This window comes from Sciurus carolinensis, chromosome 15, assembly GCF_902686445.1.
Source record: "Sciurus carolinensis chromosome 15, mSciCar1.2, whole genome shotgun sequence".
NCBI lineage: Eukaryota > Metazoa > Chordata > Mammalia > Rodentia > Sciuridae > Sciurus > Sciurus carolinensis.
The window spans coordinates 1,116,853-1,141,136 of record NC_062227.1 but is presented as its reverse complement, the minus strand read 5'-3'; the positions used below and the strand labels follow the sequence as shown (position 1 = coordinate 1,141,136).

At 55.9% G+C, this 24,284-nt stretch overlaps 1 long non-coding RNA gene across 3 annotated transcripts; it reads left to right on the top strand.

Annotated features, from left to right (window-relative positions):
* Positions 1-13,508: 13,508 nt before the first annotated feature.
* On the top strand, positions 13,509-22,600 carry LOC124965214 (uncharacterized). Of its 3 annotated transcripts, XR_007105119.1 has the most exons (5): positions 13,509-13,595; positions 19,379-19,622; positions 19,695-19,840; positions 19,999-20,749; positions 21,436-22,600. It is a non-coding gene; the product is annotated as an uncharacterized LOC124965214 (long non-coding RNA). The 3 variants fall into 3 exon arrangements; XR_007105118.1 differs by lacking the exon at positions 21,436-22,600 and having other exon boundaries at positions 19,999-21,134; XR_007105120.1 differs by lacking the exons at positions 19,379-19,622; positions 21,436-22,600 and having other exon boundaries at positions 13,516-13,595; positions 19,999-21,134.
* Positions 22,601-24,284: the final 1,684 nt, after the last annotated feature.

Below are 24,284 nucleotides of genomic sequence, written 5' to 3'. Positions count from 1 at the left end.
ACCCCTCGGGGAGGGAGGCTTCTAACGACAGCGAGCAAACGAGGTCTAGCGCCCTGCAATGCGAATGCCAGGGACGGAGACACTGCTGGACCAACAGGCTCCTGTTAGGCAGCTGGTCAATTCTGGAACCGACCATGGGGAGGCTCAGCCTTCACCTCTGCAGGGACTCCAGCTGGGGCTCCGCTGGGCTGGGTCCAGGGCTGGCTCCTCCCTGGGAAAGCTCAGGCATGTCTCTCCACAAGGACGGCCAGCTCTCTCCAGAAAGAAACCGTACTTAAAACCCGCCGTGCCCTAGTTGTGTGAAATTCCTCTCTAACTGAAGCCCTGGATAGCTAGCTGGGTGGTCAGAGCCCTGGAGCCATGCTGCAAATGCCAGATACTCTGCTTTCCTCAGAGAGACCCTGAGAAACCAGGGCGTGGCCAACTTCTGGAGAGTGTCCACACCCTTCTGCTTCCCACCAGGACTGCTGGGGAAAGAGAAGGGGCTCCCCAGGGAGGCCATGCGGAATGTGCTGGGCGCAGGGCCCCGCGGTGCTGAGGGCCAGCCGGCCTCGGGCCGCCATTTGCCCTGGCTGTAATGGAGGTGGCTCAGCCGGGTCCACTCCTCCACTCAGCTGGGGATCAGGCTTCCCCCTGCTTCCTCTGAGATGATCAGCTGTGCGTGCTGAGGTTTGGTGGTGAGCCTGGATGAATGCGAGGCGGGATGGCCTCAGTGGCTCCCCCGCGAGGCAGGCAGGGAGCCCGGCCCCCCAGCCCTCCACACCTGGTTCTCCAGCTCTTTCCAGAGCGCTCATCTGTCGTGACCCCAGAGGAAGGTGGCGGTGCCACAGGAAGAGCTCGTCTGGCCGCCAAGGAGCCGCTCGGAAGGGAAGGCTGTCTCCGAGCAGCGCCGAAGAGGGAGGTCAAGACAGGTCAAGAGGGGACAAGACGGGGCCTGCGCTTCTCCAGCCACTGCCAGGAAACACCAGAAAGTGCTTGATTTTCTCATCGCGGGAACCCAAACAATCAGGTAAAAAAATAAATAAAACCGGAGAATGCGGCTATTTTGGATTTGTGATGCTGAATGACCAACTCGTCTGGTAACTTTCATTCCCCACAAAGAACTTCACAGAGTGCAAAGCCGTAAAGCGAGGATTTCTGCAACGACCTCTCTTTGGAGTCTGGGGGTGGAGAGGGAATCACGCCCCAGGCTTCTAGAACACGGGCTTCACAAACTCCCTGTTTTGGTGTTGTTCCCAGATGCAACGTCACATAGCGCGTGCTCTTAAAGCAACTCCTGAGTTCGCAGGACTGTCATTTGAAGCCTGTGGTCCTCACTCGTGGGCGGGGGTGGGTGACAGGGAAAGCAGCCCCGCCCAGCACAGCAGGGGCGGCCCGGCTTTGGGACAGTGGTTCTCAGCGGCCTCCGCACTGTGGCTCTTGCTTTCCCAGGGTCTCCACGGCTTACTTGAGCTGCTTCGTGTCATCTGTGGAAGACCACGATTCCTCCAGGGTGAAGGAGAGGGAGAGGGCCTCTCCTCTCCGGCTGCTCACGTGACTGAAGCCTGCAATCCCAGACAGTGAAGCTGAGAGCTTTGCTCTTTGAACATTCTCCACCTCACTTTCCAAGTCTTAGAAGTGGTCAGAACAGAGCTTAAAGTCACTAACACAATAGAAAGAGAATGGAAAAGGATCACAATTTGTGCTGCTTGCTTGGCCCAGGGGACATCACGGGGCCACCAATGAGCAGATGATCACGAGTCCTTGCCATCAAAGAACACTCCTCTTCCGGGTGGCTGAAGCCAGGTGGCACCAGGTCTGTGCAGAGGACGTGCCCACTGCTACATCCCTGGGGCAGGGAGGGTGTGTCCTGGTCACAGGGCCGCAGGACTGCAGCCTGTTACCCCCTTGTGCCCTCTCCAGGCAACTCCGCAGCTGCTAGGAAGCTGCAGCTCCAGGGCTGTGGGATGGAGCCACCTCTACCCTAAGACGGCCCCTCCCCACCCCTCTCCTGGTCCCCTGCAAGGACCCCACATGCTGAGACCAGTTCCCGTCCCCTGCCTAAAAGAGGAAGAGCTAAGTCGCTTTTTCTTCAGGTTGAGCAGCACATGCATTTCCCCGAGAGCCTGTGTACCACTTGGATAGAATCCTAAAGTGCCCCAGGCGGGGGGGGGGAGTCTTAGCTCCTCCCGCCACCCGCGGTTTTGGAAGCTGGGTCAGAGCCACAGCAGAAGTTCCATGGCTTTGCTAAGGTCCTGAGCTATAGTTCTCGGTTGTGCTAGAGGTCTCTGAGGTTGTGGGGGACAGGTTTCACGGGCTTATTTCTATGAGTAGACAGACACCTTAAGGAATATGTCCGTTATCCCTGTGTCACTTATGATTGGTGCATTCTGTAGGCCCTGAAAACCCGCAGCGGTTCAGCCCTAGTGAGGCTGGAGGTGTGGTAGGAGGGCCGTGGAGCCAGCAGGCATGGCCGTAGCAGGTGGCAGGTGGTGGATCCCTAGCATGAAGGTCCTCCGGGGGACCTGCTGGGACCAACCACAACGAGACAAATCTGTGTGCCACTTTGTCTCCAAGCAGGAAGCCGTGACTCCTGCAAAAGAGACTCCAACTCTCTCTTGGGCTGCAGCTCATACAGGAAGCTGGTTTCCGGTGCCAAAGAGAGAATGGCTGGTAAAAGGAAAAGCCCAGAGAGCAGCCGTCAGACCAGGAGCTGATTCCGGGCTCCACTTCCCTCAGCCGGGGGCATCCAGGCTCCTGTGATTCCCAGGCACCACGGGGGTGAGCACCTGGGGTTCAGAGAGCACGTCCAGCAAAGATGATCTTAAGACTTAGCCATTCCAGCGAGTCCTTTGGCGACCTTCAAAGAGTCACGTTCTTCACTCTTAACAAAAAAAAATAAAATCCCAAATGTACCGCGTTCTTTCGGATTCCTGGCTTACCAGTTTGGCCAAAGTTCTGAGATTCGACAACACCCCGGGGAGGGTTGTAGAGAAGCAGGCTCTCCCCGAACCCCGGGTACAGTGGGAGAAGGCAACTTGGCAACTCCTAGAGAGATTTCAGGCGCAATTTGGTCTTTGACCAGGCAGCTGTGCTTCTGGAAGAGGCCCACAGAAACCACTGCACACACCAGGTGACACACTGACGCACCGTCATTGCAGCATTGTTTGCGGTAACAAGATCAGAAGCAAGGCAGGTGTCCCCATGTAGGGGACTGGTTGAATAAATCATGGTACCCCTGTGCAATGGAATACTAGACAGCTGTGAAAATTAGGAAGACATGGTGTAAGTACCGCTGTGGAAAGATGTCAAAGGCTTCAGCGGGGAAGGGAAGGTGAGGCGGAAGTCCGCATGAAGGGTGACCATACATTCGCTCATTCTCACCAACGCTGGCTTGATACTGAAGAAACACAAAGAAGCAGTGAGGCATAAAGAGGAAGTCATGGGGAGACTTTGTACCATCACCCAAAGCCAAGGGTGCCAGTAAGGCACCACGTCCCTGGCTGCCCCTTCCGACCCCAAAGCTTCACAAGGTAAGGGAGCGATGAGAGCGAGCTGAACGGACAGTCCAGACACAACTTGTCCTGGAGGATGCTGGCTTTCCCTGGGACACCTGGGAACCAGGTAGGCCACCGTCTCCTGGAGAAGCTGCCTTCTGCCCACAGCAGAGGCTGCTGCTCGGTGCTGGTCACTCAAGCTCACCAGCTAACGCTGACCATGGCACTGCTGCTGCGCCTGACGGACAGCACCCCTCTCTGAGGGGGACAGGCACGGTCCCAGGGCACCGAGGAAGGAGACGCTCACTCTTCCCGACAGCCGCCCCTGGACAAGACACCGTGGTGGAGAAGAGGCACTCCTGCCCGGAAAGCACGTGAGGGACGGGGCGCTGCCAACCCTCACCACTGGACAACCGTGATCTCTTCTGCTGCCCCAGTAAACTGTGTCTCCCATGCTGTCTCCAGAAACTTTCTTTTTTTTTTTTTTTTTTTTTTTGCGGTGCTGGGGATCGAACCCGGGCCTTGTGCTTGCAAGGCAAGCGCTCTACCGACTGAGCTATCTCCCCAGTCCTAGGCACTTTCTTTGGTTTGTCTGCAACCTGCCCCACTGCCCTGGCACAGCTGGGTTGTGGACAGCATGGTGGGGAAGGGAGGGAGAGTGGAGGCAGATTTCCCCATCTGTACTATTTATATCTGACTTTTGAGTCATACGACTCTATTACCCCTTTCAAGACCTGCAACTGAGAGAGAAAGATCCTGAGCTAAACACGGACACACAGAGCGAGCACGGATATCTAAACCAGATGAGTTTTTCTTGACTTGAAGATTAGAGTCAAGAACTCGGTGCCCAGGAAGTGTAAAACAAAGTCATCAGTGGTCCTTCAGAACTTTACAAGGAACGTTCTTCGGGCTAAGGTGCTCTGCTCTAAGCCAAGAGTCAAGGACAGCGAGGAAGAGAATCATTAGGCTCCATAAGAAACCGGAGTCAAAGCAACTTAGACATCATTACCCTGCTCGCCTCTCTTGCAGATCAGAAAATTCAAGTTCAGAAACTTAGAGTTGCTCGCCCAGGGCCACCCAGTTAGAGGCAGAGTGACCGGAGGACCCAGCCGGTCACCCCAGGCTCAACTCCGGCTCCTCTGGCAACATCAGGAGGGACTCCGGGAGCACCCTCAAAGTGGCCACAGGTTTTGCTTGGAGGCCAAGAAACTGAAAGAGTTTTAACCTGGAAAAGAATAAAAGGGAGAAAGTAAATAAAAGTGAATCTTGTGCGATGTCTAATGAACTGGAAAGGGACCAGCTGTTCTCAGTCATGGTGAAGCAGAAGGAGAACTTAAGCTGCAACATGAAGCAGGAGCAAAAAGAGGAGATTCCTCATTAGTCTGGTTACAGACAAAGACGCCGTTAAAGAGGACTGTGGCCTGGCTCCTCCTGCCATCTCTAAGGAGGGGTTTGACTTCTCTTCAGTAGCTGTCCCCAACTGTGTCTGGGTCCACATGCGCCTATGGTCAGAGGAGACCCTCAGCCAGGCACCAGGACCTCCTGGTCCCCGCCACTGACCCGGGGCTGTCTCCAGCTCAGCTCTTCCTGGGCGAGCAGCCCCTGCACGTTCCCATGGCTGGAGTGCAGATCGGGTACCGCGTGGGCTGAAACGCTGCTGGGAACCAGCGTACCTGATTCTCCCGAGTCCTGTGCTCTTTAGCTGCGAACCTGGGACAAGTGGCTTTGCTCTCCGTGAACCGTGAGCATCAAACCTGCATGACATGTGCTAGGGTTCACAAACGCCACCTTCAGGGCCACCTTCAGAGCCGGCCACCCCCATGCACGTTCCCTCTCCCTCCGTGACGCACACAGGCCTCTGCTGGCGTGGCGGGGTCCTGAGGCACGGGCGCTGCCTACAGTCACCACCCCTAATCCATTGATCTACGGGCTGGACCATGGCTCTCACAATCTAATCAGGTCACCTCTGACCATTCCTGCTTTGCCATAGGAGCTTGAAAAGACATCTCCTATCCAAGCCATCACAGTGACTTTGTTAATGTGACATGACTCCTCGTCCTTCCCACACTCCAGAGCGACCTTGGAAACCACTGGCCATTTTTCCCAGGGCTTTCCCCTAGGTGAAGCAGCACGAGGTGCCCCGTGCAATACAGAGAAAATTTCCACTGTGTGTAAATGTTTGCTGAATGAGTTAATAACCTTCAGACCAACTCCGATTGATATGAAAGGCTATGATTGATATCTTATGAATAATCCATCCTGTTTGCTACATATTTTACTGGTTTTAAGCAATCAGTTGAATTAGATAGGATTGCTGTTGTGTACATTTCTTATGAAATCTTTGGGTGCAGGACTTGGTTACTTAATTAATGTGAAGCAATTCATGTCAACATTGACACGAGGTTGGTAGATGAAGCTGCAAGCTTCCTTCTGCCTGGTGATCACATTCCTGATCCTTTGAGATTTTACCACTCCTCAATCGGTGGTGAAAACAATCAGAAGACCTTTCTTCTGGACTCGTGGCCTCTGTCACAGGTCTTCTTCCCACTCACGTGGCCGCCCTCTTGATCCTCAATTGGTCTGCACGTCACAGGCCTTGGTCCATTTCGGTGTTAAGCCAACTTCTGGCTTCATGTTCAACACGTGAACCATACGCCAGGAAGTCTGCTGAGCTGGGGAATTGTGGTCCTCATCCCTTGAAGCCCATCTCTTTTGTGAATGTGTCATGCTCAATTTCCTTAAGAGTCACATTTAACTTCCTTTGGAACACATCTTTCTCAGATCAAGTCCTAAGCATCCTTTCCTCAAACTTTCTCTTAATGATGAATAAATGAACAATTGAATGTTGAGATAGATGGTGGATGTGTGGATGATAGGTGAGTCACTGGACGGATGGGAGAATGGAGGCTATAGAGAGGGATGGGTAGTGGGTGGATATATGGGTGGATGATTGGTGGGTAGCTGAACAGATGGATGGATGTTGGCTGAATGGATGGATGGATAGATGAATGGAGAGTGGATGAATGGGTGGAGAGTGAATGGAGAGTGAATGAATGGGTGGAGAGTGAATGGAGAGTGAATGAATGGGTGGAGAGTGGATGGAGAGTGGATGGATGGGTGGAGAGTGGATGGAGAGTGAATGAATGGGTGGAGAGTGAATGGAGAGTGGATGGATGGGTGGAGAGTGGATGGAGAGTGAATGAATGGGTGGAGAGTGAATGGAGAGTGGATGGATGGGTGGAGAGTGGATGGAGAGTGAGTGAATGGGTGGAGAGTGAATGGAGAGTGAATGGATGGGTGGAGAGTGAATGGAGAGTGGATGGATGGGTGGAGAGTGGATGGAGAGTGAATGAATGGGTGGAGAGTGAATGGAGAGTGAATGGATGGGTGGAGAGTGGATGGAGAGTGGATGGATGGGTGGAGAGTGAATGGAGAGTGAATGAATGGGTGGAGAGTGAATGGAGAGTGAATGAATGGGTGGAGAGTGGATGGAGAGTGGATGGATGGGTGGAGAGTGGATGGAGAGTGAATGAATGGGTGGAGAGTGGATGGAGAGTGGATGGATGGGTGGAGAGTGGATGGAGAGTGAATGAATGGGTGGAGAGTGGATGGAGAGTGGATGGATGGGTGGAGAGTGGATGGAGAGTGAGTGAATGGGTGGAGAGTGAATGGAGAGTGAATGAATGGGTGGAGAGTGAATGGAGAGTGGATGGATGGGTGGAGAGTGGATGGAGAGTGAATGAATGGGTGGAGAGTGGATGGAGAGTGGATGGATGGGTGGAGAGTGGATGGAGAGTGGATGGATGGGTGGAGAGTGGATGGAGAGTGAATGAATGGGTGGAGAGTGGATGGAGAGTGGATGGATGGGTGGAGAGTGGATGGAGAGTGAATGAATGGGTGGAGAGTGAATGGAGAGTGGATGGATGGGTGGAGAGTGGATGGAGAGTGAGTGAATGGGTGGAGAGTGAATGGAGAGTGAATGAATGGGTGGAGAGTGAATGGAGAGTGGATGGATGGGTGAAGAGTGGATGGAGAGTGAGTGAATGGGTGGAGAGTGAATGGAGAGTGAATGGATGGGTGGAGAGTGAATGGAGAGTGAATGAATGGGTGGAGAGTGGATGGAGAGTGAATGAATGGGTGGAGAGTGAATGGAGAGTGAATGAATGGGTGGAGAGTGGATGGAGAGTGGATGGATGGGAGGAGAGTGGATGGAGAGTGAATGAATGGGTGGAGAGTGAATGGAGAGTGAATGAATGGGTGGAGAGTGGATGGAGAGTGAATGAATGGGTGGAGAGTGGATGGAGAGTGGATGGATGGGTGGAGAGTGGATAGCTGGATGAATAGTGACTAGATAGACGGATGGGTAGTGGACAGATGGTGGATGGATAGTGGTGGGTAGATGGCTGGATAGATGAAGTCTGATCTTCAGCAGCCTCTTCACCTATTAATCAGAACCCAAGAAACCTCAGAATCTCTGTGGGACCCTGGTGGTTATGTCTCAAGAGTTTAGAATCTCGGTCAAATGTCCCTCCAAATAGTAAACCACACTCCCCTGCCAACATTCCAAAAGCCATATTGAGAAATTTAAACTACACAGGCAGGAGTTAGACCATTTAAACCATTTTCTCATAAATATGGAACTAGTGGAAAAATCACAGCATGGACATTCTTACGCAACACTTGCCTCTTCCATTTAGAAAACCTTAGAATTCTAGTTTGAAGTCGAGTTCCATTAGGTTTACCACATCTTGAGTTTGCAAGAGCATTTGCACGGAAGATACCATTTTTCTTCATTTTCTCCCTTCTAGTACAGGCATTGTGCCAGGCCTATCCCAGCCTGTAAAAATTGCCTGCTGAGCACCATTTACAACTGGTCCATGATTGGTTTGGAGAGCATGTGCTGGGGCTTTCTTAAAAGCAGCAACATTTGAGGTTAGAATGACAGCATTTGGTTCATTCACACAGCAAGACGAGCCAATTGGCAATGACCCCTTTGCAATAAAATATTAATATGAAGAAGCAGCCTTTTTATCATCTTGGGTACTCACAGCAGACTCTGGCTGAGTTTCTTCCCTCCCTAATTCATTCATTCATATCGTATGGAATACACTGGATTCCATCTTCTTACAGTCCTGCAGGGAGAAATCGTGGTGGCCTCAATCCAGCACGTCTTGGCAGACTCCAGCTATACATTGTTATTTGATTAAGGATTTGGCGTGTGAGCTAAGGTAAGCCTTTTTATGGCATTATCCAGAATGGGCTTCCTAGTAAATGACATACTCCCCAAAGAATGTTTCCAGAGAGGCTGTTGTAAAACTTTTTTGGGAGTAGAAATTTCACATGGAGCCTGCTGACTTTATTTCATAGACTTGTGGAATTCTACCACCTACTCCAGAATTTCTCGGGCTGAGGCTGGGCCCTCTAGATGTTCGGGTGGGAAAGTGCTCATGGGTTGTCTGAGAGCCAGGTGGGTATTCTGTGGTAGCTGGAGCTGCAGAATCATGAATGGAAAGGAGAAATTCTATATCGTATGGGCCCTTCTTTCGCTTCTCCATTCTGCCCAGATTTTAGGATTCGCTTGAATGAGGAAAGGAAAACTAGAGGGAGGCTGATTCAAACAGCTGTGGCCATGGCATGGCTACAGGAAACCCCAGAGTCTTTGGGGGCGTGGAGGACTGGGCAGACACGAGATGTCCTGGAGTTGTCTGAATGGACACAGCGATTTTAAGGACTGCCTTTCCAAGAGGCGACTGTCATTCAAGTAGACTGAGACAGGCTCCCTCCTCGCAGGAGGAGGAAACCAGCATAGCTTTCCTAAGAAGTCACTAGAAGAGGCAGAGCCAAAAGACAGTGCTGCAGATCTTGGCCTGAAACTCAAATCAACTGACTCCATTTCCTTTCCAAATCTACCTTCCCTGCACATTGCCAAAATATTCCCTCCAGTTCAGCAAGACCAGAGCTCCCAGAAATTAGGAACTAGTGAGACTGGAAACCAACTTAGGGCTAGGGATCAACTCTCCCTCTTCACGGGAAGTCTTAGTGGGACCGTCTGGGGGTGCGTACCTGAGACAGCACAGTTCACAGGATTTCAGACTCCATGGTCTCCAGGGGAGCCACATGGCCCAGAATACAAGAGCTTTCTGGGCAGATGTAAGTCAGCCTTGTTTTACTACAATGAAGTGCCTAAGGCAGATAACTTACAAAGAGAAAAGGTTTACTTAGCTCACTGCATTTGAGAGTCAGTAGCATGATGGGATAAAGGTCTCCTGGCTGCAGTCGCTTCCTGGCAGAAGCCTGATTGTGTGGAAGGACTTACATTGCCAGCCAGGAGTCAGAGAGAGACTGGGCCCGCAGTCCCTCAGTGAGCTAAGGGCCTCCCACAAGACCCCCCTCCAAAGATCCCAGCACCTCCCCAGGGGCCACCCTGCAGACCGAGACGTTAATCACAGAGGATGCTCCAGGGTCCCCCAGTGCACTCCCAACCACAGCAGGTGAGTTTGGCAGAGCCTCCTACCTCTTCCAGGTCCAGGTGGGCAAGGTCCGAACACCCTTCTGGGCCGACGGAAGACACCCCCCACCCCAGGCCCTGGACCAGGTCAAGGCGGGAGCTCAGTGACCATGGGCCTGGCCAGCAGCAGGCCTGCCAAGAGGACCTCTGGCTGGCGAGGCGCTGCTCGCTGTGCTGGGCTCTGAAGTCAGTCCCGCACTTGACACGCCCAGGAGGTGGTGGGTTGTTTTTTTTTCAACTCTTAACATTATTCTTTCTCCTTCGGCTCCACCCGCCCTACTTCCCCCAGCAAAGGGAAACTCGGGTGGAGAAAATTCATCTTCGGAATGTTCTTACAATCTCCCATCCTCGCACGATGGTGCTTTCAAAGTTTGACAGACGGTTCCAGGAGGCGTTGGTCAGCGGGCTGCTTCCTCCCCACCCCTTCCCTCTGTCTCAGGTTCCTCCCGGGCTTGCGGGAGGTCTGCAAGGTCAGCCGGCCTGATAAGCTGGACAGAGAGGGTGGGCGTGGGCGCCGCTGGAGAGCAGGATGCAGCCTGCCAGGTGCTGATGGGACGGGGCGGGGTAGGAGGGCCAAGGAGCAGGGCCAGAACCCAGCGGGGAGCCTTCCCTCTACACCCGCCCAGGAGGCGTGGTCTGATAAGGCGCTGGATAAACCAGGCACTGAAGCTGAGCAAGCCCCTGGCTCCGCCGGATGGCCAACCTTCATGTCCGGGGCTTCCTGCCCGGCAGCCATTCACCAAGCCAATGAAGAGTTCCCGATGACCTGCGGGCAGAGCTCCCCTCTCACCCTGGGGCGCAGAGCGTGCTGGGCGTGCGCTCTGTGCTGGGACGTCATGTCGCCTGGCCGGCGTGTGCTGCTTCCTGCAGGGGCGCCCGGACTCTTCCTTCTCACTTGATCTCAGAATTCCCGGAATTTCACCCTGAAGGACTCGCTCTTTGCCTCCGGTTGGTCTCTGGCTTTTGGAACACAAGGTGGAGGGACGACTGCACTCCCACCAGAGACCTCCCAGCCACTGCACGGCAAGAGTGGCAACGCAGGCGAGGTGGGCAGGAAGACCCTTCCAGGGACTTTCCGCCCAGACAGCGCACGTGCCAAGGGGTTTTGGAAACCCTGGGTACAGGAAATGTGAATTCTTAAACACACACACACACCAGCAAATAAAACAGCATTATCATCAAAACAGGAAGGGACTGGACCCCTGGTCCTCAGGGTGAGGCCAAGTCCTCGGCCAGCTCTCTGGGGACTGGTCAGCACCGTCTGTGCGGCAGCTCTGGGTGACCACCTGTCCCTTGTCCTTAGCCAGGGCTCCCTCCCACCCTGAGTTACCTCCTTCCCAGCACCATCTAGTGTCTGGTGATGGGTCCCTTTACCAACCTGTAAGTGAGTGGCAGGTGTCACAGGCAGGGCCACAGCCTTACCCGGAAAATAGGATTTGGGGCAGAGAAGGGTGCCCAGTTTTCTGGACTGAGCCAGCCCAGGGCTGTGCTCCGGCAGTCCTGAAGTGTCCTCTGCAAAGCCAGCCTCCTTAGGACTATGGCTTCTCTTAGGATGGTTGGCAATGGTCTCTGGTCCCCAGCACCAGCTGCTCCTGAATTTACTGATGACTTTTATTCGAGAGGAAAAGCTGAAAATTTAATTTTTTTACCTCTGGCCCGTGTGCCTGTGTCTTCTGTCTGGACGCTGCCTTTTCCTGGGACATGGCTCAGTTGAGGGACAGAAGGGGCTCAGGCCCCACGCCAGCCGGCCCTGCCATCTCACAGAAAGGCCTCTGCGTCCAGCTGCAGGCACGGAGGTGTGAGGACCCTCTCAGGCCTCTCTCTGGACCCCCTCCTGTTGTGCCTGCCTTGGCTGGTCCCCCTCTGTTCCATCCTTATTCTTGGTATTGACACAGGGTCCCCCTGGGTCTCTCCTAGCGTGTCCCCACAAGGTCCCTGGGTCTTCCACACTCCACACACACAGTGAGTGCTTCATGTTGAGTCCTGAGGAAGAGACACCAAGGTCTGCAGAAACCGCAGCTGAGAGCCCTGCCCAGCCGCTCTGCCCTGCTCAGGTGACCCTCTCCCAACCCTTAAGTGTCCTGTGATGGTCTCCAGCGACGCCTGGAAGTAGCCAGGAGGACAGAGCCCTGAGGCCGGGCAGCCACAGTGGCACCAGGTTGCGTCAGCCCAGGTAGCAGGACCGCGCGCCAGTGGCCCGCAGCCCAGAGGGATTCTGGAATTCCCCAGCTGACAGCTCCCGGTTGGTTGGGAGGTGTCCTCCAAGTTCATGGAAAAAAGGATTTGGGGAAAACAGTGTTTGGCAGCTTCCCTGAGGGCTAAACCAGTCAACCGAAATTAAACAGGAGCATCAGCCAGGGCGGCACTTCTCCAGGATCCTCTGTGTCCTGTGCCTCCAGGAGGCCCGAGGCCAGAGGAGGGAGGCCCGCTCACCTCAGAGCGTGCCCCACAGGGCATTCACCGGAGTCTGACCTTCCAACGTGGCCTAACTGCTCCTAACAGCTCCTGCTGCATCACGAGGGACCTTCTTGAAAAATTAAAAAAGCAGAATTGATACCTAAACAATTAGCCCCAGGTGGCAGGAGCAACACGGCAGAGTGCCGTCCTGCTGCCGAGCCGCCTGGATGGAGAACTTTGACTGGGCCTGCCCTGGGGAGTCCATAGGCTCAGTCCACTCAGAATGCCCCCGCCCTCCGTCACCTGCGGGTGACATCAGCACGTGGTTCACCTGGGGTGCCCCACATCCTCACCCGCTAGAATGAAATTGCCCTGTGAGACACACGGGCAGGTTCATAAACACCGAGGCGCAGTGAAGGCCAGGCTCTGTGGGTCTGCACGGTGGCACTTCTCCCTGTGTGGACAATTGCTAACCTCATCAGCGGGATGCAGAGGGACCTGTGTCCAGGCAACCCACCCCAGCACGGGGGGAGAGAGAGACAGACCGAGAGAGACAGGAGCACGCTTTATACTTCAAGCAAGGACTTACACAGCAGAATCCCAGCTGTCGGACGGGCTGGTCCTGGCCGGGTGCTGGGGCAGCTTCCAGAACACAGCAGGCTGGACACAGCAGGGCAGCTTCAGCCCGAGGTCCCCCAGGGCTCCGCTGCTTCCCCCACAAGGTGCTCAGGAAGTCTGAGATGCTGCCCGGGCAGCAGAGCAGGTGCCCAGGAGCGGGGAGCAGAGGGAACCCACTCTGGAGACTTGGCTTGCTGCAAACAGCCAGGAAAGAGCTCCGCCTTGCTTCTGCCCCAGACTCACTTCCAGCCCTTAGCTGCAAGACACAATGGCCTCGAAGCTCAGGGTGCTTTCACCCTCACCAGCCAGAAGGAAGAGGGAACCATGGCAGGCAAACCAGTCGCCAGCAGCCACCCTTAGTCTCCTCAGGATTCATGCAAACCTTGCTCTAATTGAAGACCTTCAGAAGCCAAAAACTACATTTCCCAGACTTCCTGAGGCTGAGGTTAATGCTTGCAATATGAGGACACAGGTTAAGAAACTCCTCCAAATGGCAGTTTTACTTTCCCTTTTGCTAGTCTCCAGAGCGGCCCATCGTGATGTTCCTCAGGACCCAGGCCTTCTTTCTCACCCGACTCGCCAGTCTCCTGGGCAAAGTAGGTGTGTGTGTGTGTGTGTGTGTGTGTGTGTGTGTGGCTCCATTTCAAAACAACATTTTTAAGTGCAAAAAAATCAATTCATAAAATTCCACAGGAAACCAATGATATCGATACTTGTATTTCAGTGAGACTGATTTCCTGTGTGATCATATGTGTCTGATTCTACCTGCTTCTCTACCAGCGTCTTAAATAACAAAGTGTCACCGCAGGTGTGACAATTGAGATTTTGAAGATGTGAGGTGGGTAGGCAATTTTTCAGGACGCTTGCAATAACCAAGTTGCACCAGGTGACCGAACAGTATTGGTAGAAGTCTGGGCCCTGCTGCCTTGGCGTGATCTGTGGCCCACATCCGAGAGTCAGGGGACGGCCAAGCTTCCCAGAGATGAGTGACAGTGCAGGTGTGCACTGCCCAGCCACGTTCACGAGGCCCCAGAGGGATGCAGACCCGGGCTTGTTTGACACCCCCAGCTGGCTGACCCAGCTGCACCCTCCCTAACGAGGGAAGGGACGGGGACATGGGTTGGTTCCTCCAGGGAGTGCGATTTCAATTCCACGCCCCTCCTATTGGCCACACAGCTCCATGGGATGCTGGAAAATGTGATCTCTCTCTGGAGACCAGGAGCCCAGAAAAGACCTAGGAGGCTCAGTTACTCAGAGAGTAAAGGAGAATGGACGCCTGGATAATTGGCAGTTTCTGCCACACTTTCTCACTTCACAAAAGCACAAATGATGAAAAGCTCAAATCCGTCCAACCCCTTTGCATGGACTTAAGGCAATTTGCTTGCTTTGTTTGGAAAATACTTTCTGCTCGCATTTCCCAGGCCTTCCTCAGACTCACTAATTAGTGAAATAGATCTCTGCGGGCCTGGCAGGCCAAGACTGAAGCTCTATTGTGTAGGCTCGAGAATCCAGCGGTGGCCGCACTGGGTTTTCCAGTCGACTGAGCTGCCTCTGAGAGCAGAGATAATGCCACCGGCCACTGTCTCCTGGACCCCGAACAGGCTGGCAAGGGTTTTCACATAGCCCCTGGTGGCAAAGGGGTCCTACCTTTTTAATTCCTCCTCTTGGTTTGGGCTGACGTGCAGACTGCGGGCCGCGCCCGTGTCCCTCCCCATCTCCACTCGCCCCGCAGGCACAGCTGGGTTGGGCCGCGGGGGTTGGACCACTCCACATTTGGAGCTGTTTGTACTGCTTTGAGGTGGTTGTCCTTGGGCTCCTTGTTCAGGGAGGATGCTGCCCGTCCCCGAGGCAGCTCACAGGCTTCTCCGTGCTTGAATTTTCTGCTGCTCACACCACCTTCTGATCAAGTCTCACTAAATGTTACGCCGTTGGTATTGCCCAAACCAGATGGCTGCATCGTGAGCACCTAAGGAACCTAAGAACAAATCCCACCATTACAAGTAATCACAAAGCACCCATTAAAATATACTTTGCAATACGGTTGGATATGGAGGAGGAGGTGTGTGTCCACAGTCCCCAGGAAGAGGCCAGGCCAGGCAGCACCCCCAAGGCCGTGGCCACAGCACTGCGGACAGAGGCAGGCTAAGTCAATCTCAGCCTCTGAGCTGCAGCTGCCCCTCCGCCGCAGCCATGGAGGACCTGGGAGCCTTCACCAGGCGACCCGAAGGCCTGCGTCAGTGTTCACTGGAGCACCTGGAGATCACTGAGCTGAGAAGGAACGTGCCCGTCTCCCCCGTCGGCGTCACACTGGAGGTCGGAGCGGCTCAGGGCTGCTTTTGGACAGTAGGAACCTTCTATCACCATCCCTCAAAGCTGCAGGGAAGGCTCACGCTGAGGTCTGCAGGAGTCTCTGCTGAGCAGCCCTGCAGCTCCGTGGTGGCTCCGTGGCGGCTCTCGCTCCCTCCCCTCCGCCTTGAGGGGAAGCCTTTCCACACGGAGCAGAGGACTCCCCAGACCCAGGGCCATCAGACGGGCATGGCCATCCCTGCGTTTTCTGGTCCTGTTCCGGGCAGCCGCACCCTGCCAGCACCCTGGGCTCCCTCTGGAAGACGCTGGCCAGGCAGAGCTCTGGCTTTCCGTCCGCGCTCCCTGGCACGCTCTGCAGGGTCTGCTCTGCCCAGAGCCCTTTCTGTGGGTCAGGCACATCTCCAAGATTCTGCAGGTGAGGTGGAGGCCTGCGAGTCAGTGTTAGAAACGGCGAGATTTTAATGACTGATTAACTGGATTCCCTCTTATTTGCTATGGTATACGGTGGGAGAAGCCGCTCCTTCACATGAGTAATAATATAGATATTATTATTAACTTCACCCTTAATACGAAGAGCTTTACCCTCTCTTACCAAGGACCTATTCTTGGCCACGCATTGCACTGAATGATTTTTTCTTTGCAAATCCGTGGGTCCTCATAGGTACTGTGATGCAAAGTACTATTAGGTCCCTTTTACAAATGAGGAAACAGGCTTAGGCTTGACGAGGATCCCACAGCTGATGGATGGCAGGGCCATGAGTCCAGCCCAGTTCCAGCTCACCGGAAGCCTGATCCCTGGCTACTTTGCCTCGATGTTGTGTCTGCTCCAACTCCTCCAAAGGCTGGTAGTGCCCAACTGCAGAGGAGACCCAGATTGGGGTTGGCCTACCACAGCACAGGGTTTCTCTTCTCAGAGGCAGGAGAGAAACAAGACAGAACACATGCTGCTTCTAGATGGTGCCTGGCTTAGACCAGCAGGAGAGAGGATTTGAGGTCATTGCCGGGTCCTCATACCAGCCTCCCAGCTCACCTGGCCCAGCCTCGCTGTTCTCAAGGAGAACGGGCTCAGCACACATGGTGTGCCAGGCTGTGCTCCTCCTGAATCTTACAAAAGTGTCCCTCGGAGCTTTTCCATAGCCAAGATGCCAAGATTCCTAGGTGCAAAGTTAAATCGAAATCAATTGTTAAGAGATTGCCATAATCCAACATCCCAGAAAAATGGAGAAATGGTCAGTTTTGCAGAGAACACCTTTAGCCTCCCTGCCTCCAGTCCAGGTGACATCTGTTAACCTGCTGTTCTTATTTTCTGTGGCTATAACAAAATACTTGAGGTTCTGTAGTTTATAAAGAAAAGAGGTTTGTTTCGTCCTATCTGGTCAGCCTCCAGCAGGGTCCCCTGGCTGTGAAAAACAGGGCAGAGATGTGCCAAGAGCACGGGTGGCCTACTTTAAAACAACCATCTCCTCTGCTCCAGGACACAGTGTTACCGCCTCCCCAGGGAAGTGTCCCCTGGGAACCAGGCCCCACCTCTTGGAGGCCCCACGTCATCACCCTGAGGCCCACCCCTACTGGAGGGGCACAGTCAAACCACACCCCGCCTACACATGCCGCGGGGTGCTGGGCCCACAGAGGGAGCGCCTCCGTCTGGTTCCCCACCTGCTTCTCAGGAAATAAAGCCAGCAGGGAAGGCATGGCAGGGACCCCTCCTGAGGCAGCGGCCACAAGGCAAGCCTGAGATCAGCCCTGGGAAGAGCCGCCCAGCGCGCTCTCCCTCCGCCTCCCTCTCCCCTCCCATGGGAAGAAGGAAGCCAAAGCCCTGGCCGGGATTTACGAAGCGCGCCTGCACGCAGAGACGTCCAGAGGACCCTGCGGGAGCCAGCATCTGAGCAGCAGCCGGAGTCCTGCTGACCCCACAGGAACCGACTGGGCTTTAGGACAGAGCCAGATCGTACCAGGTGCTTCGGGGCTGGTGCTGAGGAGGCCCCAGGCCCGTCCCTGACCGCACTGGAGCGGCCGGCCGGGTCACACTCCAGAATGCCACGGCTGGCTGTGGCGCGCGTGAGATGGCTCCGGATGCTCTGGTGACTCCTCTTCCTCACTGGTTCCTCTAGGGAAAGGAGGCGGTTTCCTCAGCCAGCTGGGTGGGCCTGAAAGGCAGAGCCTGGGCCAGGCGAGTGCTGGCTGGGAAGGTCCAACCCCAGCGCCCTGTGGTCCAGGCACCGCGAGTTCGGCCTAAGAGCAGAAGCAGGCAGAAGTGACTGGCAGGGCCGACGGGGCAGGGGAGGCTGGTGGGGAAGGAGCCCTTAGGGAGACCTGAGCCGCAGGCGTAGGAAGGGCCGGCGCCTCTGCAGCCCTTTCAGAGGCGGGAGGAAGCCCATTTCAACCTGGCTCTGAATCAGGCAAGCTCAACCTCAGTTCAGGCAGGAAGGAGCCTGGAGGGTCTGCGCAGGGGAGCCCCTCCATAGCACCCTGCTGGCCAGGCACCGCGTGGCAGTGGGCCCGCCCGGCCCTGGGCCCCAGCCGTGAGCCTCGGGGGATGACTGACCGGCACCGTGACTGGCCAGGTGTGGCCAGGCCAGCTTCCACAGGGCTCCTCTGCCCGACGTGGGCACTTGAGAGGAGCCTGAGAAGCGCGCTGGAAGCCCTCCTCACCGGCCCCACGCCCACCTGGGACTCCCACGGGACGTGTGGTGGCGTGTTCGCGTGTGGCCTACACACCGCAGGTGTTTCCCTCGGGCTGCCAGAAGTTGAAATGGAAGTGGCCCCGAGGATCTGCCTCGCATCCGTCGCCCAGGTCGCGTCCCCCACGTCAGAGGCCCCTGGGGACGGGGACTCTGAGGCCCAGGAATGGGGGAGGGGAGGACGTGAGGCCCAGCACGGGGGGTGGGGAGCATTCCTGTCGCCCAGAGGGCTCTTTGCTGATTCAAGCCTCTCTTCTCCTGTGGCGAGATCACAGTGCCACAAAGAGCCTGGCGGAAGGACAGAGGAGGGCAGAGGAGCGCTCGCTTCACAGTCGGGCAAGTGGGACCCGCCCCAGCGCTGTAGCAGGGCGGGCGCTGGGCGTCCCCTCCTTCCCGCATTCCGGTGAGCTGGTCCCAGGCTTGCCCGGGTCCACCCCAGGCTCGCTTCGCATCTGGGTCTCATCTGGGAGGCGTGGGCAAAGGAAGCCAGGACCTGGCTTGGGACAGTCCCTTGCTGGAGCACAGTGTGGGGGGCTTTGGGGACAGCAGAGGCCACCTCTTCTCAGGCACCCACCACCCAGCTGGTTCGGTCAAGTGTCCTTCCCATGGAAGTGGCCGGCAGAAGTGGCCACCCACGCGTGGGGCCGAGAAGGGCGGGTCCCCGGCCTGGCTCAGCAGGCGGGCCAGGCACACAGGAGCAGGGGGAGACCCAGGAGGGAGCCTCGAGTTGGAGCCCTGGTGCCGGGAGCGCCTGAGGGCTCTGTGCCCCAGGGAGGAGGACGGTCCTCACTCACCTGGCGCAGCTCTGGCTGTAGACACGCCTGCCCTGGCTGCTGGTCATGGCTGGGGGCCATTTTCTACTCCCTGCCACCTCTGTTCTTGGTCTGGCGACTCACCATCGTCCTTTAAACCCAGCCTCTGGTCTAGAAAGTGAGGGCGACTGGCCGTGTCCCCTGCCGTGTGGGCGTCTCACAGACTGACATGCAGGACGCTGCCTCAGCTGGGAGCAGGAGGAGGGAGGCGGGGAGCCGAGCCCTCGGCCTCCCACACCGTACCCCTTGGCCTCCCACACCGTACCCCTCGGCCTCCCACACCGTACCCCTCGGCCTCCCACACCGTACCCCTCGGCCTCCCACACCGTACCCCTTGGCCTCCCACACCGTACCCCGCGGCCCCAGCTCCTCACGCAGGCTGCCGATTTTTCTGCAAGTTATTTTACTATTGATAAAAAGTTGGGCTGAAAATGGTCAGGACCACCTCCCTCCACTTAGCCAGGATTAAGACCCGCTCTCCGCCTCTTTGAAACCCACCCCGTCTGAAGAGGCTGACCCCTGCAGAGGACCGCCCTTCACTCTACTCCTGGGCAGTCTGAACAGCGGCTTCTCCAACAGGTCCGAGGCAGGATAGAGGCTGGGCTGCCCTCCAAGGCCTCCGGCCCCACCCCGCGGAAGGGCCAGGACCCGCCCTCGCTACTCCATCTTCTGCTGCTGATAACACCACCACAAACTGGCATGAAAGCCAGGGGTTGGCTTTGGCTGGGATTTCTCTTCGGAGATCAGAGGTCAAGGGCCTGCATCTGGAGAGGCCTTCCTGCTGGCCGAGACCCAGGGCAGAGAGGGCATCCCATGGCCAGAGGTAAGGGGTGTGTGTGTGTGTGTGTGTGTGTGTGTGTGTGTGGACAAGCCTCTTGCTCTCCTTCTCTCCCAGGGGGTCCTGCACCCCCAGACTGCCTGGCTGTGGCCATCTCCACTGTGGACTGTGCCATCCTCAGCTGCACCATCGACCCTGGACCGTCAGGGCCGTGAGGACCGTGAGACTTACAGACCACGTGGACCCGTGGGCCCTGCCTCCTGGTAAGACGTCAGTAGGTGGAGTCTTCTCTCCTCTTCCTGTAGTAGGTGTGATAGGGTTGCTTGGATTCAGGGGTGTTTTAACCAGAAAGCCCCGTGGTTCCCGGCCCCCAGGTGGGGGATGTTTCTAGAACAGGTCTGCACTTCTCTTCCCGCCACAGAACAGAGCACAGCCAGGTTTTCTGCAATGACCCAGGGCCTGCGGACCTTCCGACTGAGGGAGAACTCCTGCCTCTCTTAAGGGACAGGGAAGGGGAGAGCCAGGGCGCGGGGTCAGCCCTGTCCTCCTATCACCCCCAAGCTATCGCCCGGGGTGACTGGTCTCTGGGTTCAAACATGGCCAGGAGGCGTCCTGGCCCAACCTGTCCCTGGTGCTGCATCCAGGCTGGGACCGTCGCTGGGGTTCCTGAGCACAGCAGCCTCCCCAAGCTGCGGCCACCTCGAAGGTGCCCTCTGCTCACCGCCCGAAGAGCACACGGGCGGGAGCGTGGGAGAACTGGGCTGAGCAAGGCCCCCAGGAAAGCCACACCCCGCTGCGGGTTACGTTCCCAGTGAACGGCGCCAAACCCAGAATCAGAGCAAAAGATTTCCCCGTGCTTCCGGCTGGTCTTTGGGAAAATGCTTGACTTTCCGTGGCTGAGGAGATTCCTCTTCAAACGAAAGCCCGCCATCTTCCTAAAGCTCATGGTGGAGCATGACCGGAGCCCCAGGAGCTGCTCCTGGCCGCCAAGCTGCGGAACCTTCACGCGAGGCGGCACCAGGAGGCCCACCTCCCCTGCGCCCAGCCCAGGGGTCCAGAAGGGGGCGTCCTGCTCTCGCCTTCCTGGCCCTCGAGCAGGGGCCCCCCACCACGTCACGCTCAGACCTGGGCAGAGCACGCAGGCCGTGCCTGGGGACACGCGGGACCAGCAGGTGAACCACGGGCCCCCAGGCACCCAGCCAGCCAGGGCTCCGCCACCAGTTTAAGGGCGGCCGGGGTCCCCAGGCAGGGTGTCCCTCCCTCCCTCCGTCTCTGTCTGTCTCTCCCTGGCCCCATTGGGTCCCTCTGTCTGTCCCTCCCATTCCTCCTCCTTGTCTTCTTTTCTGAAGATCTTCCCTCTGGCTCTGGCTCTCTGCTCTCCTGAGCCTTCTGAGTCTGTGTCTCACCTGCTTCTTTCTCTCTCCCTTGGCAGCACAGGACCCTGTCCCCTGTCCCCTGTCCCCACCCTGCCAAGGTGGAGCATCCTAAAGGAACCTTGGGGGAGAAGGTGGCTGCACAGGCCCCTGTCCCCTGTCCCCTGTTCCCGTCCCCACCCTGCCAAGGTGGAGCATCCAAGGGGAGAAGGTGGCTGCACAGGCCCCTGTCCCCTGTCCCCTGTTCCCGTCCCCACCCTGCCAAGGTGGAGCATCCTGAAGGGACCTGGGAGGAGAAGGTGGCTGCACAGGCCCCTGTCCCCATCCCCTGTCCCCTGTCCCTGCCTGGTTCAGGTGGAGCAGCCTGGAGGGACCCGGGAGGAGAGGGATGCGTCCTGCTCAGGGGCTCGGCCTCCCTGGCAGGCGTCTCCCTAGGGCGGCACGCTGGCCTCTGCAGACTGCATTCCTTCCCCCCCCCCCAACAGAAGGCCCTGCGGCAGCCCTCCCCCCAGACAGACCTCCCGCTGGCCTCCTGGGGCTGCGCCTGCCTCTATGGCAGCGGCGTGGCGGCCTCAGGGCTCTGCCTGCACCAGGACCACCTGAGGCCGTTGTCAGAATCCACATTGGTAGGAAAACTCCTCTTCCGTCACCAGACCTCGTGTGACTTTTCACCACTCCTTCCTCCCTGGGATGAGCTGAGCCTCCTCAGGGCAATCTGAGCCTCCTCTGATTGATCTGAGCCTCCCTGGGGTGATCTGAGCCTCCCTGGGGTGGGCTGAGCCTCCTCAGGGTGATCTGAGCCACCCTGGAGTGAGATGAGCCTCAGGCTTTGGTAGCACAAAGGCTGCCATAGACTATGCATAAATAGATGAGCTCGTCTGTTGAGAAACCGTACTTATAAAACAGAGAGCCCCTGGGCCCGTTGCTGATTCCTGACATAAGAGATGACTGCTCAGGAGGGTCACCCAGACCACACTGCGGTCTCCTGGAATGAGAAATAAATTTCCACATTTCTGATCCACTAAGATGGGGAGTTGTTTGTCATTGCAGCATAACCTAACCTGTCCTGACTGATACAGAGTCCTCATCTTATCTTCTTCAATCCTAAATTTTCAGGTGTCAACTCTGGTGCCATTTTTCACTGATATGTATTAGCTGCACACACTGATGGGGTTCAGTGTGACATTTCCATCCATGCATAGAGTATACACCAGCATACCCCCTTCAATCCTTACTCCCGCCTCTGCCCCACACCCTTCTCCATTCAGGTCGACTTTTTATCCTTTGCTTTTGTTAACCCACACATCTCCACTTACTGCCCATTTCCCCCTGCCTCTCCAGATCACCTGACTTCCATGTATTTTTTTTCTTTATTATAGACGTGGGTTTGTTTATATGTCTAGTTTACATGAATAGATTGACTTTTTATTTCCAGCAAAAATCAGAGAGTAAAATTTGAAGAAGGGAATGTTCAACAGAAGCACAAGACAAATACTTTATGTACAACGTGGTGGCTGCAGTTAATCACAATGTGTTGTATTTTTAAAAATCGCTAAGAGTACATTTTGAGAAAATCACTGCCAAAGAATGACCCAGGCAGCGAGGCAAGTGTGCTTTGACTCAGTGAGCCCTCTCAGTGTGCACACTTCCAAGCACACGACATGTGCACACGAGTGTGTGCAATGTTATCTGTTCATTAAAATAAATGAGCAAAGTAAGAAAAAGACAGGCCTGAAGTCTGATGGTCTGAAATACTGTAAGTATTACTGTAAGAACGCGCGTTTGTTCACCTCGGGGATCAGGTGCACAGGGTGTCCCCGTGACTTAACAAGTCTGAAAACCAAGTCTGTGTCAACAGTGGACAGAATTCTGGAAGAGTTGGAAAGACTTGCCAAACTACCTGTACCCCCTAAAATCTGGAATCCCTCAGCTTATAAGAAAAGGACTGGGGTTCGGGCAGCCCGGCCCCTCAGAGGTGGTTCCGAGAGTCAGCTCTTCCATGGAAAACTGTGCAGGAGACCAAGTGGGAGACTTCGGGGAGAACCTCCCCCACCTTTCAATGAAACAACCCTCCGTTCCCAGCAGGACACAAACCACGCACGGGTGCTGGGCATGAATTCAGTTTAATTGTACTTGGTGTGCCAATACTTTTTAACCCTTAAGGCAGGAAATCTATTAACTGGCTTCAACCTCAATGGAGCAAATGAGGGCTGTTCTGTTGCCCTTTCCAGGATAGTCAGAGCTAGATGCATTTCTAGGGCAACCATAGCATCCAAATCCAAAAGCTTTCTGTACAATTCCCTGTGGTCAGAGGCCAAGTAGGAAGGAAGAGAATTAAACATGCTTCAGGGCAGGTTCTATAGCATCTGCCTGGGAGAGTGGTTGGGCAGCTTTTTGTTACTGTAACAAAATGTATGAGATTGGTCAACTTACAAAGAAGAAAGGTTTCTTTCTACTCACAGCTAGAGGAATCAGTCCCTGGTTGGTTGGTCTGACTGTTTTGGGCCTGTAGAGAGGCAGCACATCACAGAAAGAGTCTGTGGCAGGGGACACTGCTCACCTCATGGCCAGAAATGAAAGAGAGAAGGAAGGGGAGACCAGAGTCTCAGAACCCCCTTTGAAGGCAAATGCCCAAGCCTGAAACCTCTGCCGGCACCACCAGGCGGGGCCAAGCCTTTAGCAGGTGGGCCCAGGGATGCTGAGGCTTGGTGAGCAGCCTGGCCAGGGGAAGGCTGCTGGAGCTGCCATGTCACTGGGCCCTCCATATCTGCAGCTTCTGTCTGCGGAGTCAACCAACGAGGACCGAGAGCATGTGGAAAGCACCACATCTGCAGCCTTCCTCCTCCAGGGCACCTGAGTGTCAGGAAGCGAGTCACCTGGAGAGCCACGCGCCGGGGGGAGGGCCAGGGTCCACACGCGCCTGGCACCCACCGCTGCAGGGCACTCAGCTTCTTGGATCTGGATTCCACCTGAGGGTCCTGGAACCAGCCCCCCACAGACAGCCGGGGACAGTGTGCAGCATCAGAGATGCAGGGGTGGAACCTGGCTCACGGAAGCAGGAACAGGGGTCTGGGGCAGAACTCGGCCCGACTCTTCCGTCTGCCCGCCCCTCTGCCGTCCCCTGCTTCCCGTCGCGCTGGCCGGGTTTCTCGACCAGGTGAACAGGGGCAGGGTCTGTCCTAAGGCAAGTCACCCCCAAAGGAAAACTGCTTCCCTGTGACAAAGAGAAAATGGCACCGGAGAGGCCGGAGTGCCAGCTGGTGTCAGAGAGCAGCAAAGGTGTAGCTGGCCACGCCAGGGACAGGGACGAGCCTGGGTCCATCCCACACTGGCA